The sequence below is a fragment of the Canis lupus genome, chromosome 17 (genome assembly GCF_011100685.1).
Source record: "Canis lupus familiaris isolate Mischka breed German Shepherd chromosome 17, alternate assembly UU_Cfam_GSD_1.0, whole genome shotgun sequence".
Taxonomy (NCBI): Eukaryota; Metazoa; Chordata; class Mammalia; order Carnivora; family Canidae; genus Canis; species Canis lupus.
The window spans coordinates 42,087,407-42,105,158 of NC_049238.1; positions in this window are offsets into that span (position 1 = coordinate 42,087,407).

Sequence of the window (17,752 nt, forward strand, 5' to 3'; positions counted from 1 at the left end):
AATGGCTAAGTAGGATTATAATAGATAGTTAACTAATACTATGATAACTTCTGGGTAGAATTACTCTCTTCAGAAGACTGATTTTTGGGATGCCTGGGTGGCTCAGCAGTTGAGCTTCAGCCTTTGGCTTAGGGCCTGATCCTGGAGTCCTGGGATGGAGCCGGGCATCCTGCTACCTGTGGGGAACCTGCTTCTCCCTTTGCCTGTGTCTCTGCCTCTCTCTCTCTGTGTGTCTTTCATGAATAAATAAATAAAATCTTAAAAAAAAGACGACTGATTTTGGAACGAAATTTTTGACTAAATAGATAGGTTTTTTATTTTTATTTTTTGATGTACTTATCTGAGAGAGAGAGAGCGAGCATAAGTAGGGGGAGTGGCAAGCAGAGGGAGAGGGAGAAGCAGGTCCCCTGTTGAGCGGGGCTCAATCTCAGGACTCTGTGATCATGACCTCAGCTGATGGTAGACATCTAACCAACTGAGCCACCCAGGTGCCCGCTAAATACATGTTTTGAATGGACCTGGACTGACCCACTTATTGATGTCTCACCAGGATCAATGTGAGGAATAGTTCAAGAAAAGAAAATGAGAATGGCTGATTTCAGTGTTCAAAGGTTTAGTTACAAATGCAAATGACAGAATTGCCAAAAAAGAAAAATAACATTTGAACAATGGCAGAGAATAAATAGAATAACAAATGGAATTGTAAGTATTCTATGATCAAGATAGATCACATTTAGTCCCACCCCATTTGTACTCAACAATTTAGGATTAAACATTTAAAACAACCGCCTCCTCAAAAATAGTAACCTGGAAGATGAAAATCCAACATTATATCTGAGAATGCAGCCTAAAAGTAAACGGTATTTTTCAAATAAATTAAATAAAAAATAAATAAATAAAATAAAATAAAATAAAATTAATTTATAAATTAAATAAAAATAAATTAAATTAAATGGGGTGCCTGGATAGCTCAGTTGGTTTTGCTTCTGACTCTGGATTTTGGCTCAGGCTGTGATCTCAGGGTCGTGAGATAGAGCCCCATGTTGGGCTCCATGGTCAGCGGGGAATATGCTTGAGAATTTCTCTCTCCCTGTTTCTCTGCACCTCACATCCCCACCCCTGCTTGCTCTCTCTCTCTCTCTTTCTCTCTCTCCAAATAAATAAATACATCTTTAAAATAAGTAATTAAATGACATAGAGAACATATCAATACTCTTAAAATTCCTCTCAGGATTTCCACTTATTTTTATTAGAACAGACAGAAAAGAGGTAATATTTAATAAACCAACATAAGTCCTCAGATTAGAGACCCAGCCTACGTTCGAAATTTAAGGCAAAGCTAGTCAAAACAATAATAATTGCAAAAAATAAGACAAAAGTAGACAATATTGTGGAGGCCGAGAAAATTAAGGCCATTCTACTTTAAGTTCAGCGTTAGCACAAGTACAGCCATCCCAGGCCCCTGTGAAGAAGAGCTGAACTTTACCTTACTTCAGTTACAGGAACAAGACAGTTTCCAGCCTAATGTCCTAGAAAGCCCCATATTAGAATAAAAACAGAGCCCAAGCCAGTGGCAGGAAGCCCCTATTAGAATGAGAACAGAGCTCAGTGCCCTTGAAGGCCCCATATCAAAATGTAAACAGAACTTGAGGAATTGCTCCCCCACTTCTGGAGGTCCCCTAGACCAGCCCATAAAACTCAGCTGAAACCCACCTCGGGGTCCAAGTCCCTGCTCTGCTGTGTCGGGTACACTTGGACCCAAGCTCGAGCTTGTAAATAAACCCTCCTGTGTCTGCATCGGTGTCGGCTCGGTGGTGGTTTCTCGGATTTGCGATCTTGGGCACAACAAATATACTGTTTATTAGAGGCAGAATCAGGAACAGAAAACAGACCTTTGCCTCTTAAATCAATTCTCCATTCCATTTTAAGACATTCTTCATTTAATTCAACACAAATATATTAAGCACTTTTAAAGTGCTCAATACGATGTTAATTACTATAAAAGGTGACAGGAAAGAAGATTGGCTTTAAATCAGCTAGGAAGAGAAAATAAAATATAGTGTAAGTGAAATAAATATGAGTATAAACAATGTTGTTTTATGGGTAATCAAAGAGGATTTTACAACTGCATAAATGGTTTTCATTTAACGGTTTGAAGAAATAACCTCTGTAACTCACACCTTGCTTAACTCATTCATCCCATCTAGCAGTCAACAAATAAATTTCAAAATCATATGTCAATAAAAATAAGAAGCAAAGGCTAATTTCACCATGAACCATGTCTACTTGGAAAGGTAGGACATGGAAGTCTATATAAAAATATTTCCCAATATATATGTTGATTATTGGTCAACAAATTTGCTGTAATAAAAATCTATAAAATTCATTCCCAGACACAAAGTTACATTCGACATTAAAATATTTAATTCTAAAATAAGACAACTCAGGAGTGCCTGGCTGGCTCAGTCGGGCTTGGAACTCTTGATCTAGGAGTCTTGAGTTTGATCTTCACGTTGGGTGTATAGGTTACTTTAAACAAATGAAACAGTTCAATGATCTTAAACTTTTGGCCAATGCAAACACAATTAACTCATATATATTGACAGAAACTATTATATGTATATGACTCTAAGAGGTAAAGAATTAGCAAGAGTCATTTCTCACCCTGAAAAAAAATACATTAGAGGCTTTCAAACATTCAGTTTAAGTAACCAATTTAAAGCTGAGTTCAAGGTTTTCCTGGGCTCATAAATAAATCCCTTAGAGGTGTTTATGCAAATATGGGGAACTTGGTCTCCTGAAGTTACCATGGAGCATAACTTTTCTTATTTGATTTTGCTAGGCACTGATACAAGGAATATGTGAATTTTCTATCCTACAAGGAGGCATTTTAGATACCAATATCAGTAACTTTACAATTACAAACTTTCAATATAGGTAAGAGCTTAAGTGTAGGGGAGGTAGTATCCTTGCCTTTATTGATCTGATTGTATAATATCTCCCAGTTTAATACGGGTATGAACCAATCTTTATGTATCAAACCCCAAATTTCAAAGGGCTTAAGGAAGGAAGTAAAACTGACTCAGGGCTCAACTCATAGCAGGAAAAATGGAGGAATTTATATTAGCAGCTGTGCTGTGTTGTTATCAATATCTGCTGGGAAAACACTCTGACATTTTCCCTGAAATGATTAGCCCATCATCTTCCTAGAAGTGGGCTGGAGGTCCCCAAATAGCACATTTACTCGGCTTGCCTAAGGATCTATAGTTCAAGCTGGAGCATTAAAAAGGTTGTTGTGTAGCACAGAGCCTCTAACCATATTCTAATTTTCCACTTCAAAGCTATGGAGTAAAAGGTGTCACTGTTAATTGTGTCTTAAGTTTGTGTTTAAAATGTAGGATGAGATATTTAAAAAGAAAGAGAGAAAAGCATTTTATTATCAATACAAATAGCATAATTTGCAATCGTATATTAAATGATGATAAATAATAAATGATACATTTTCTTACTTTTACTTGTAAATTAATAGTGTATGAAAATATATAACCATTACTTAGAAAGAGTAAGGTGCTATTAATTTAAAAAAGTAAAAGAACAAAAAAAGAACATTGCAGTAACTTTTAAAGGTAGATTTATCTAGATATATACCTTTACTTTTCTTTTTTTGTCATTAAAATTTCCTCCTGTTCTCTTTTTGTGTTTTTGTGTGATAAAAACACTTACCATAAGATTGATAGATCAACCTATTGAGCTATCTATTTAATTCCTTATTTTTTAATCAAAACTCTTACTGTTTGACTGAAAATGTGTCCTACTTTTTAAGTTTATGTAAATACAACCACTCAACCACTTTACTTTCTCCTTTAATTCAGAACCGTTTTGATTTTTTCCACAGGTGAATGACTTATCAGTCAATATTACATTATATTGGTTTAAAATCAAATTAGGGGATCCCTGGGTGGCTCAGTGGTTTAGCGCCTGCCTTTGGCCCAAGGCGTGATCCTGGACTCCCAGGATCCAGTCCCACATCGGGATCCCTGCATGGAGCCTGCTTCTCCCTCTGTCTGTGTCTCTGCCTCTCTCTCTCTCTCTCTCTCTCTCTCTGTGTCTCTCATGAATAAATAAATAAAATCTTTAATAAATAAATAAAGCTCATAAATAAATAAATAAAATCTTAAATAAATAAATAAATAAATAAATAAATTTAATCGTTTAATTTTAGATGGCATGTAGGTCATGATGACATGAATTGTATAGGCTACTTTTGTAATTTGTATTTGAACCTGTATTGCATAAAATAGATAAAAATCATTTTTAAATAATCAATATCAACTATGCTGCCCATGTCATTTACATTCCCTTTTTCATGTAAATTATTTTATCAGTTAAGATATTTGGCTGCAAGTAACAAAGTATATTATTAAAAGTGGATTACAATAAAATGTATAATTAGTCCACTTAAGAATATGTCTGAGGTAGGTATTTCTGGATTATTTTCAACTTCCCAGCCTCACCATATCAATAATACCCCCTTTTGTTCATATAATGGCTGCAGAAATACCCAGCATTAAACCTACACAAGAAACTGTGCAAAGCTTACAGGGAAAAAAGACAGTTATTTTTCTCTATTTCTCTGGTTTATCATGAACCATCTTTTCCAGAAGCCTTCTACCACACAGCCCTCTCGAGATAACTGGCCATGACTGTGTCTGATAGCAAACTACAGATGTAAGTGAGTGAGTATAAAGTGAGTTTCTAATATATGTGAACTATTGTGAGAATTTGGTTCTATTACTTATAAGGGAGTGAAAAATTCCTATTGGATAGACAATCAACACCTGTCTGCCATAATCTTCATAAAACAACGAGTAAACTGAGGCTGAGAGAGATTAAGACCAATCATATAATACATTTTATGTATTTACTTTATTTTATTTATTTATTTTTTATTGGAGTTCAATTTGCCAACATTTAGCATAACACCCAATGCTCATCCTGCCAAGTGCCCCCCTCAGTGCCCATCACCCAGTCACCCCAACCCCCTGCCCACCTCCCCTTCCACTACCCCTTGTTCATTTCCTAGAGTTGGGAGTCTTTCATGTTTTGTCACCCTCACTGATATTTTCACTCGTTTTCTCTCCTTTCCCTTTATTCCCTTTCACTAATTTTTATATTCTCCAAATGAATGAGAACATATAACGTTTGTCCTTTTCTGATTGACTTATTTCACTCAGCATAATACCCTCCAGTTCCATCCACGTCGAAGCAAATGGTGGGTATTTGTCGTTTCTAATGGCTGAGTAATATTCCATTGTATACATAGACCACATCTTCTTTATCCATTCATCTTTTGATGGACCCCAAGGCTCCTTCCACAGTTTGGCTATTGTGGACATTTTTAAAATCAGGTATGTCTATATCCAAAGTTTTGTCTTCCCACATCACCATTTTACCTTTCCCTGTGTTAATTATAACATCAAACCTGGGCAAGAACAAATGTGCTGTGTTTAGCTTGTGCAAAGCAAAATAAAAGAAATAACCTATCTATCTTTAAAGCTTTCATACAAAGAAAACTCAGACTTTTTCATTGTTACTATAATCATTAGAAGTACTAATCAATAAAAGCTATAGATTTACAGAATCAGATTTTAAGTCATCCTATGAATACACAGAATTTTCTATCAGTGAAATAAACTGCTTTGGTTGCCACTAAGTTCAACATAACTATATTTTTCAAATAACCCCTCCCCCCAAAATCCAATGCTAAGTAATTCAACAATCTCCCCCTATAGTGTTTTTACCTCTTCTACTTCAGTGACTACAGCTTCTGTAACCATAACTACAATATGAATTTTATCATAATTTTCCATGCTTAAAATAAAAATCTCTGATATCCTTCCCTCTTAGTTTTACAGTTCACTTGGTTCCTATTCCTTTTAGTTTTCTTCCTATTCCACCGTTTTCTTGAAACTATCACTATTCCCTTGTGTGCATTTCCTTTCCTATGCAATCCATATAAAATCACCCAACAATCCAATGATTCTGTTGCTAGTGCTCCCCAATTTATTTCTCCTTGCTTTATATAGCAACAGAACCTGAATCCCTCCATCACAGAAGCCATTACCCTATGTGATACAAGTTCCTGAACACTACTGGAAACAAAACAAAACAAAACAAAAATACAACATTTCACTATGTAGAATGATTCAATTTCAATCATTAAAAAATGTCCTGCAATAATTTTATATACCAAATAATTGTTTCATTCTCTAAAATAGTTATTGAGAGAGAAGAGAGAGGGAGAGACAGAAAGAGAGGAAAAGAGAAAATAAGTTAATAGCTAAAAAGCATGAACTCTAGATCTAGACTTCCTGGTTTTGAATCTTTGCCCCATCATAATATAATTTTGAGCAAATTATATACTTCTGTATGCCTTGGTTTCCGCACTTGTAAAATGAGGAATTAATAGTACCTACTTCAGGGGAATGAGAGCTCACTCATTCTAAACACCCAAAATGTTTTTTTTTTTTTTTTTGTCTTCTCTATAATGTTTTATTAGGTACAAGGCAAAGTGTAATTGCCATTTGCTTATATTTTTTTAATAATAAATTTATTTTTTATTGGTGTTCAATTTGCCAACATACAGAATAATACCCAGTGCTCATCCCGTCAAGTGTCCCCCTCAGTGCCCATCACCCATTCACCCCCACCCCTTCCCTCCTCCCCTTCTACCACCCCTAGTTCATTTCCCAGAGTTAGGAGTCTTTATGTTCTGTTCCCTTTCTGATATTTCCCACACATTTCTTCTCCCTTCCCTTCTATTCCCTTTCACTAGTATTTATATTCCCCAAATGAATGAGAACATATAATGTTTGTCCTTCGATTGACTTATTTCACTCAGCATAATACCCTCCGGTTCCATCCATGTTGAAGCAAATGGTCGGTATTTGTCATTTCTAATGGATGAGTAATATTCCATTGTATACATAAACTACATCTTCTTTAAATGTTTAGAAAAAAATTTGGTGCACAATATGCTCTGTTACCTTCTTAAATTTTTAGCCATTTAAATTGTAAATTAAAAATCCATAAATTGAATATCTATTTTGTTGTATCTAGTACTGCTACCTTCTTTTGGTAATAGTACTTCTTTCCATGCAATGATACAAAGCAATGTAACACAGTACTTGCTTTTCTAGTCCACAGGCCCTACCATTGATCTTCCACGAAATATTTATTAATAAAGCTTTGACTTCTAAGACAAAAGTCCAAACAGTGTCCTACACAAAACTAAACTATATTTCTTGTCCATAATACTCCAATATATAGGATTGATATGACAATTGATATGACACATTCATTATATTACTGTCTAACTCTGAAAGTTCTGAAACTTCCATCTCATTTCTTTTTTTTTTTTTTTTTCTTTTTCTTCCATCTCATTTCTAAAAGATTTGCTTTAGTCTCTATTATCTTGCTCAGTTTGGGTGAATTGGTTTTTCTAAATATGCAGAGATAATGTAATCTTGGAAATTCTCCAACTCTTTGCAGTCGCCCTATTTTAGCAATCTGTACTTCAGATTGTACTGAAGGTCTTACACCTTCTATCCAGCTTAAGTGATGAAGAGGGTTAATTCTCTTGTGAAAAAAAAGTTAATTCTTCACTTGCATGCTAAAAGCAACGAATGATTATTTGCATGTGGAATACTGAGACTACTATTTTCATATGCTTTGATTCTTTTACTTTTTCAAAAGTAGTTAAAACTTCAATTTTTTAATGAGAATAATCCCAATATTCACTCATTATTCACTCAATATACACTCATATTCAAAATATGGGCCAGGAAATAAAAACATGCCTTCTAGACAGAGGAAGAGAGTGGGTAGCCACATTTCAACCAATAATCCATCAGTTGCTAAAGGGTATCCCAAAGCTAAGTGAATGAAATTCCTAAAGAGGTAGAAAAGGGATTTTAAAATTTTAATGGAATTAAAGTTAGTTGGATATATTACTGCCAATCTAGACAGATAAATCAATAATTGATATTTTTAATGATCAATAGATAAATAGTTGGATGATTTAGATACTTACTTGATTATTCCCCACTCCTTATTTTTATTATAAAGCCTAGTACACTTAAAGATAAATTCTGCTTAAGAGTATACAAGTAGCAGTCACTGTGATTATTTTACAAAACTCAGGGCATCTATTCCCTGATAGTCATTAGCCATACAGTTGTGGAATGGTGCTAGGAGTGGGGGGACAATTGATCCTCCTCCCATGTCCAAGGGTTAACCTAATGGTTCTAAACATATCACAGTGATTTAGTGGTGTCATCCAGGCCTGCTACTAACTGAGACTAATAATATGCTAGGAAAATGGTTATATGTTCTCTAACTACTCAGGGTCAATCTCCATAACTTTCGGAAAGATACAGTAGCATATTCATGCAAATGTTTCATTAACTTGAGAGAATAGTCATATCATAAACCTGATGTTGTAGAAGGCTGTGCAAAGAGATCAAAGGTCAGTGAGAACTTGATGCTATATAGGAAATAGTGAATCAAACTGACCCAAAATGTTTCCCTCCCTCTAGACCATTCAGGTATGTGCATCTCTAACTCCCATTTATAATTGATCTATTTTGGATTAAGTTTTCATTATAGGAAGTATCCTAATTTATAACAGAATGACAAATTAAATTGTTTCTTTGTGATACATCTCTGTGGTTGATGTAATTTGCTGAGTTATCCTTAAACTGTTTAGTTGAGAAACTCAACAATGCATTTTACTGAATGAAAAGTTGGAATAATTTAAATATGGGGTATGACTGGCTGAATGTTAATATTTTATGCTATATCATATTTGATCTATTCCCATAGGCAATGCAAATATATATAATAAAAATATATTCAATATTATTTAGTTTTAGGTGTAAAAATCCCCCCCAAAAAATCATACATAAAAGCAAATTTTAATGGAACTAGAAAGTGATTTAAATTCCTGATTAAAATCCTACACATTCCTTAACAGCCCTTCCTGGCTGAACACTTTTATTTGGCATCTCTACTTGTCAAATGAGGGGGAGCAGTATGTTTGTCCTAAAATATGCCACTTTGGCATATAGATTATTTTTAGCTTAGGACAGTTAAATTCCAACAGATTCAAAAAGAGCTGCTTACCTTCCCCTTCACTGCCTAAAATAATTTAGAGAGAGGCCCAAACCAAGAGAGAGCTAACACCAAAGATAACTTTTTGTCAAGAAGATTTATCTGCATGGTATGGGAAACATTCATTTACCAAACATTTTTTCTTCTCATTTCCTGTGAATTGTCTTCCTCCCCTGTGCAGCCCCAGACCCTTCTTGCTTCTCCATGGCTCTGGAAAACATATAAACCTCAATTGCCTGACTGTTTTTGGCACTCAAGTCTTTGGGGCTCTTGTACATATGAAATTTGCTTTTTTTTCCTATTAACCTATCTTATATCTATTTAATTATTAGACCAGCCAAAGCACCTAGAAGGGAAGAAGGGAAAAGTTTTCCACCCTACACAGACTTAAAATCATTTAAAAAGGTCCAGCTTAAGTCACAATTCTGACATGAGATTTTTCCAGTGATAAAGCATCTCCTCCCTTTTTGATCTTTCACAGCATCTTTATTGTAGAATCCACTTTTATCATGAGTTTGAGTTGTTCTTTGAGGCTGCCTCTTATAAGCTTGTGCTGGAAAGCAGAGACTATGCTTGTATCCTAATCATTGCCCTGATAGGCAATGTAATGCCTACTCCAAGATCAAAATAATCAAAATAAGTGGGACTTCGCTAATTTGAGGTTCATGATTTAAGTTCCCCAAATGATTAACTGACTTACCATTACACCTACCCTTTATAATTTTATATTCAATATTCTTTTTCAAAAACCTGAAATATTACAAATTATTGTGTTGTCAAGTCATGTTCACATGAATCAGAGATCTTACCAGTAATTTGCCAGCATTTTGAAAGATAGAGGTAATACTGAGGCACAGATGAGTCAGGGAGAGATCCAGCACTGCTAATGCAGTTCCTCATGTCCTCTCTCTTGGCATCAGGAAGTACAGTTTAACATATGAGGTCTTTAATGTGACTACATTACTTATCCAAAAGAGATCAGCTTTTAATCACAAAATGTATTCATTTCGTATTCAGATTGTTACGGAGCCTAATGTTTTCTGAGGAACATGACAATTAATCATAGATTCCTAGTTTGTTTACTATAAATAGTCCCAGACAGCCCGGGTATACCCTGCTAAAAGAGTTCCCTAGATATAAGCAATCCTGTTAGCTTTTCTTCTAGGAAGTCTTATCATTAACATGCTTACAATGAGATTTGATCAAAGCCACTTTATCTCCTCCCACCCACCTGGGACATTGTCCCTAATGCCTGATGAAGGAAGAAAGTAGATCCAGGGCTATTAATAACCATTTCCCACCCACAAACTCCAGATACCTTCTCCCCAGTAATGATACTGTTTTTTTTTTTTTTTTTCTTTTAAGATTTATTTTTACTTATTTATTTATGATAGAGAGAGAGAGAGAGAGGCTGAAACACAGGAGGAGGGAGAAGCAGGCTCCATGGCGGACGCCCGACGCAGGACTCGATCCCGCGACTCCAGGATCATGCCCTGGGCCAAAGGCAGGCGCCAAACCGCTGAGCCACCTGGGGATCCCCCCCGCCCCCCGTAATAATACTCTTAATGCAGGAAACAAACTGAGGGTTGGTTGCTGGAGGGGAGTGCAGTGGGAGGATGGAGTAAACTACCATTCAGGAAGTTTCAGGAAGGCATGTGATAAAATGAGCACTGGGTTTTATATAAGACTGACGAATCACTGATCTCTACCTCTAAAAACCAATAATATATGTTAATTAATTGAATTTTTAAAATAAAGAAGTTAAAAAAATAATACATTTTTAGAGAATTTCCCAAAATTTTTGCCAAGAAGACCAAATATGGATTACGTGAAAACGTAAAAAAAAAAAAAAAAAAGATACCAAAACTTGTTTTAGGATCATATTTATATACTAGGCTTTGAGATTTAATCTCAATAAAATAGGGATTATTAGTTTGTTTTAAATATGGTAGATATCTGAGAAGCTCTAAAAGACATGGAAGATTGTTTTTATTGATTTTGTTTTGTTTTTTCTTTTACTAAATACTTGATATTTTGTCTCTTCAGAACAATGGAGATTAATCATTTAGATTGATACTAAACTGATATTTTGTTTCATTGTTTGCCCATTTTATTTCCTCTCTACAAAATGTTCTTCAAGAACATGTATACTGTACATCCAGTTATCAGATAACATCTCTGCACTCCATTCAAAATACTACCAACAAATACAATGTTTCAGTTTAGCAAATCGGCAGGATAAGGACAAGGAAATAGTCAATAAATGTCAGTAACTCCAGTTTATTCTCCTTCATATGTAAAATTTTCTATAATTTAATTTCTCAAATTTTGTCTTGATTTCACTATGATTAAATATGATCTCTCTAACTAATGCACAAAAACTTAGTTTTCATAAAATATGAGCAGAGCAGTTAAGTATAAGCCTTCATTTTTTTCTTTAAATTTCTTTGTTTAAGTAATCTCTACACCCACATGGGGCTCCAACTCAGGTCCCTGGAGATCAAAAGTTGCGTGCTTCTTCGATTGATCCAGGCAGGCACCCCTGGCCTTCATTTTTTTTTTTTTTTTTTTAAAGTGGCGGAACAATGTGAGTTGAAGAAAATATAATTCTTATTGAAAATCATTATTGAAGTATGATGTTAAACTATGAAATCTAGAAGAGAGATATGCACTAAAGAGCTATGAAGCTACTTGTTTTTTTAAATAAATTTATCACAAAGCAATACTTTGAAACCAGTCTCTTAAAACCTGAAGTTAAATGAAGCTGAGAGGGAAAGCTTACATGATAGATGCCGAAATAAAGATTTTAAATGAACCTGACAATCTGTGATACCAACATGGAGTAAAAAAGGCAAATTTTATGGAAATAAAATGTAAAGATCTGAATCAACTTTGATTATGGTAGCATTGGGTAAAGGAGCCTAGGATGGCTCAGGTGGAAAACATCTGTGGGTATTATGTCATTGGAAGTCTAATAAATTAATGAAATAACTTACTAATATGCAAATCCAAATGGAAGCTGCATTGATAAAAATTACATTGCTTTTATGATAGAATATAATTTTCAAATTATTTTGTTCAAATTATTTTGTTTTATGGTTGTCAAAAAATAACTGAAGTTCTTTTTTCTAAATTAAATAATCCCTACCTAACAAGGACAAAGGGGTGTTTGTCCAGATAAAGTTGACCATCATGGTAAAATGATGTAGAAATGTTTAAAGGAAACTGAGATACCTACTTGAGGAACTACTATTGTTGCAAGAAGACAATTTTTCATAGTATTTCTCTAAGAGGCACATTGAAAGTTGAAATCTAGTAATCCAATTCCATTTCAAGAGGAAAAAAAATCAAATGATTACAGTAATCCTAGATTGAAATATATTACTTCAAGGATATTTTGACACCACTGTTGTTTTCCAGTTACTTCAAAAATATGGCAAATCAAAATATAGATTTCTTTTGCGGTTGCTGTTGATTTTACTTTTGGATTATCATATCACAGGTATAAGAGCATTACTTATATAAGTGGTAAGTACACAACTCATGCAGCCCAGGTCAAATTTGTATGACCTCTTGGTCATATACCTCCCAGGAAAGGCAGGATCCATTAGTCGTCTCCCAATGCCAGGTCTATTTCATTCAGCCTGAACTGTTGTCTCTGAGGAGTAAAAAAATTTTCCTTTTTTTTATTTTTTATTTTTTTATTTTTTATTTATTTATTTAATTTATTTTTTAAAGATTTATTTTTTTTTAATTTATTTATGATAGTCACAGAGAGAGAGAGAGAGGCAGAGACACAGGCAGAGGGAGAAGCAGGCTCCATGCACCGGGAGTCTGATGTGGGATTCGATCCCGGGTCTCCAGGATCGCGCCCTGGGCCAAAGGCAGGCACCAAACCGCTGCGCCACCCAGGGATCCCCCTTTTTTTTTTTTAATTACACAATCAATGCGTGTTAAAATTCCATGATCTAGACAAACAGACCAATATTCTTAGAGCAGATTCCTTGATTACCAATGCAGCAAAACAGATCATTGCCTTAAACTCCTCGGGGAGCCTGCTTCTCCCTCTCTGTCTGCCTGCTGCTCCCCCTTCTTTGCTCTCTCTCTCTCTCTCTCCCTCTCAAGTAAATACAAATCTTTAAAAAAGCAAGCTAGAGGAAATAAAATGTTATTAGGAAAATTATGAGAAAATACTTTTACAGTACTGCACTGTATTTATTGAAAAAAAAATCCATGTATAAGTGTGCCTGCATAGTTCAAATGTCTATTGTTTAAGAGTCAACTGTACTCCTCAGGGTGAGGTGTAAAGAAATTAATATGAACATTTTTTTCATTAATGTTATGGTATGAAATTATGCAAATATAACAATACAGCAGAAATTAACAACAACAAAAAACCCTGGAAATTTTTATTGAACTTTTAAAAATAAAAATAAATAGCTTTAGTTTTAAGTTCTCTATGACTTATAAGAGCAAATAAGAATCAACTGGGATTTTCACAGTCTTCCAAAATTTCAGATACTGTACAGTCAAGGCATTTTCTTATTGTTTCAGTCCACATTTTATTTTCTGGATTCCTATTAAATTTATAGACCATTGAATCTCACGTAGCTCAAAAGAGGAATTTTCAGCTCCCTGAAAATATGACATCTTATTTTTCTTCTACATTTTTCACAAACCCAGTGTTCTGAAGCTAGTGGATGTTTAATGAATATTTATCAATTAATTGATTCTTCATGTGTAGGTGCAAAGGTTTTTAAATTCGATGAGTTGTTCTTTCTTTCCCCTAGCAAGAATCTTTTTATACTGCTATGCCCGGAAGTTAATGTAGACTAAGGTAAATCACCAGGGTGTATGTAAAAACAAAAACGGCCAGGTTAGAAGCAGGAGATAAGTTGCATTGCCATTAAGTTGGATGCAATTCTTAAGTGTTTTCATTGAAATTTTTTTTCCCACACCTGTTAGGATCTCTAAGTCTCAATATTGTTAGGCCATGGAGGGATTTTTTCGTGGCAAAATGCAAATGTTCCATTTGTTTTGATGTCTTATATCTGGCATGTCTGTGTGTGAGACATTATGAGGAGGGAGGCCAAAAGAAAATTGTCATAATGCACCTGTCCATTAGTGAGTCCTCATGCCCAGCAGAAACTTTCTGGCACCATCTGGTTATAATCTTATGCTCTGAAGCATAAGAATTGATGGACCTTTTAATTTTTATCTCAGCTAGTATAATTGCAGATGCTATTCTTATTCAAAATGGGCTATATTTTGCCCACGGCCAAAAGCATTGAGTACCCATTGACTTTAATATGAGGACAGGCACAAGAAAATGACAAGAGAATTTAGTCTAATGCTTCTAATTGCTTTATGAATCTTAATAAACCTGTTTAACTTAATAATGTTCAATTGTGAAGACTTTCACAGGTTATTTATTCATTTGCTGTAAAAAGCATTTTCTTGAACCCTTTCCCAAAAGGCTGTGTTTTCATTACAAAGCAGATTCTTTGCTTTCTGTGTCCAAGAAGCATGACATTGAGTCATAGATTTTTTTTTACAAACAAAAGGAATTTGAGAAAGACTGAAAATATTGGTACCAAACGTTCCAGGAGACACAGAAAGTGCATGCCCTGAAATGATAAAGGCTTAAGAGAATTTATGCAGTGCCTTTTTCATACAAAGACAAGTGCAATTTGTACAGAACATAAAGAATCATAGCTAATTACACTGGTTTTAATTGGGTTTGTGCTAAATCCAATGTTTTATAGAACCATCAGTGCCGAAGAGGAAAAAGATAGCCAAATTACAAAATACACAGAGAAGCTGACTATAGAGAACTAAGTGAGATAAATAGAGCCAAATTCCCCAATAGGAAAGAATCAGCATAAAATAAGAATGAAACACACATTTCTAAGAGGAGATAAAGGGGAATTAATTCTCAACATTAAATGTAGCCTAATTCCCTTTTTCTACACTTTAAATTGTTATATATATATATATATATATATATATATATATATATATATATATTGGGTTTTGTTTTTTTTCCTCTGACCCAAAATAAAATGGGTCCTTCAAGTATGGGGTTATGTTTCCTTTACAGTTATGAATCACTGACCTTGAAGCCAAAAACACTATAGGGTAATAAAAATAGTAATTTATGATGTAAGTTGTTAAGGAAAGCTAACTTATATCATCTCTACTGAGTAGCAAAATTCAATGGACAAAAGGAGTGTGTGTCAGTCCAAGATAAACGGATCTGTATTTTGCAGTTGAGTGTCATTTTTCAAAATCTAAAAGTGGTCATCCTACTTCATATATCCCATCTTAACATACTGAGGATATCTCAAAATTCATGTTGAGTCATATAGGGCTCCAATAGATGTTAGGAGAAGAGGTAAAATTACAGTTATTGAGGAAATATAACCATTAAAGTACAGTCAGTTATTAAAGGTAAATTTTAGAGTAACTAAAAATAAAAACACAAGATTATTATTACAAGAGTAATAATAAATTAAACACTTAAAAAAAATAAATTAATAAATTAAACACTTAAAATCTTTGAATCAGGAGGCCTGAGTGGCTCAGCTGTTGAGCACTTGCCTTCAGCCCAGGGCCTGATCCTGGTCGGGCTCCCTGCAGGGAGCCTGCCTCTCCCTCTGCCTATGTCTCTGCCTCTCTCTGTGTGTCTCTCATGAATAGATAAGTAAAACCTTTTTTAAAAATAAATAAATAATAAATAAATAAATAAATAAATAAATAAAATCTTTGAATCATTAGTGTAAGCACATTATGTATATCGATCATATAGTAGACACTCATATCATATAAAAACACATACTATCTGATGCCAAATACTCCAATTTTACATAAGATGAAAGTGTTTCTTAAGTGATCTGTCCAATGTCATATATCTGTTACCTAAGATTTTTTTCTGGAGGTAAAATGCTAATGCATACAGCAAATCTCTGAAACTCCAAGCCAGGCAAGTTCAATTAGGAAGGCTTCGCAATATGTTAAATGTGATGTAGGGGTCCCTGGGTGACTCAGTTAAGTGTCTGCCTTTGGCCCAGTTCATGATCCTAGTGTCCTGAGACCTCCCTGCATAGGGGACCCTGGTCAGGGAGTCTGCTTCTCCCTCTGACTCTCCCCCTGCTTATGCTCTCTCTCTCTCTCTCAAATAAATAAATAAATTCTAAGAAAAAAAAAAAAGTGATGTATATACAAGTTCTGGGGTCGTAAAGCCAAATGTTGCTAAAAGAGCATTTATTATTGCTTAATACAGACAATTTCTGGAGAAGATTGGTCCATGTGAATTTTGTCAAGCAACAAGCAAATTCTACTGAAATTATCAAATTAATATAAAAATTGAGTGAATTTAAGTTGATTTTGGAAATAAGGAAATGGTAAATTTTTGCATGCTGCATTCTTTGAAAAAAGTCTTTTCCATTTTGGACAAAAAAAGAATAACTCTAACACACACAGAGAATTTTCTTTAAAAAATTATCATTATAATAACTTGAAGAAACTAGAGGAGAAACCACTAAAGTCAATGGGAATGGGTAATAGAAACATAAACAAGGACCAAAGAATGCTGATATTGAAAATTATTACTGCAAATTAATAACATGTGCTAGCAGCTATATTTGAAAGTATGATTTTAAATATGCTTATACCAACTCAGAAAATAAGATTTAATGGGCAAATATAAGCCCAAGGAAGATCAGCTAATATGGACTTCTAAAGTATTATAAAAATACTTGGTTTAAAAATAGTGGAAATGTCAAATATTATTATAGAAAGAAAAGACAGATCATGATAAAATAATAATATGATTTGTATTTAAATAGAGACTATGATGCTAAATGAAATAAGCCAATCAGGCAAAGACAAATACTGTATGATTTCATTCCCATGTGGAATTTAAGAAACAAAACAAAGGAGCAGAGGGAAAGAGAGAGAAAGAGAGAGAGAGAGAGAGAGGCAAACCAAGAAACAGACTCAGCTATAGAGAACTATCTGATGGTTACCAGAAGGGAGATGGGTTGGGGAATGGATGAAATAGGTGATGGGGATTAAAGAGTACACTTGTCCTGATGAGCACTGGGTGTTGTATGGAAGTGTTGAATCACTATATTGTATACCTGAAACTAATATTATAGTGTTTGTTAACTAACTGGAATTTAAATAAAAATTTTAAAAGAATCCAGATAACATTGCTAAAGTAGAGATAACAATAGGAAGAAAAATATATTAATCAAATTGTCTCAAATAGGAGAGGAAAAAATATCTGTTTCATATTAGATCATAAAAGTATAAATATAGGGCAGCCCCGGTGGCTCAGTGGTTTAGCGCCGCCTTCAGCCCAGGGTGGGATTCTGGAGACCCGGGATAAAGTCCCATGTCAGGCTCCCTGCATGGAGCCTGCTTCTCCCTCTGCCTGTGTCTCTGCCTCTCTCTCTCTCTATGTCTCTCATGAATAAATAAAATATTTTTTAAAAAAGTATAAATATATGTATATATGTGTGTACATATGTATGTATACATATTATATATATATAAATTTTGAAATGCTGAAATTTGT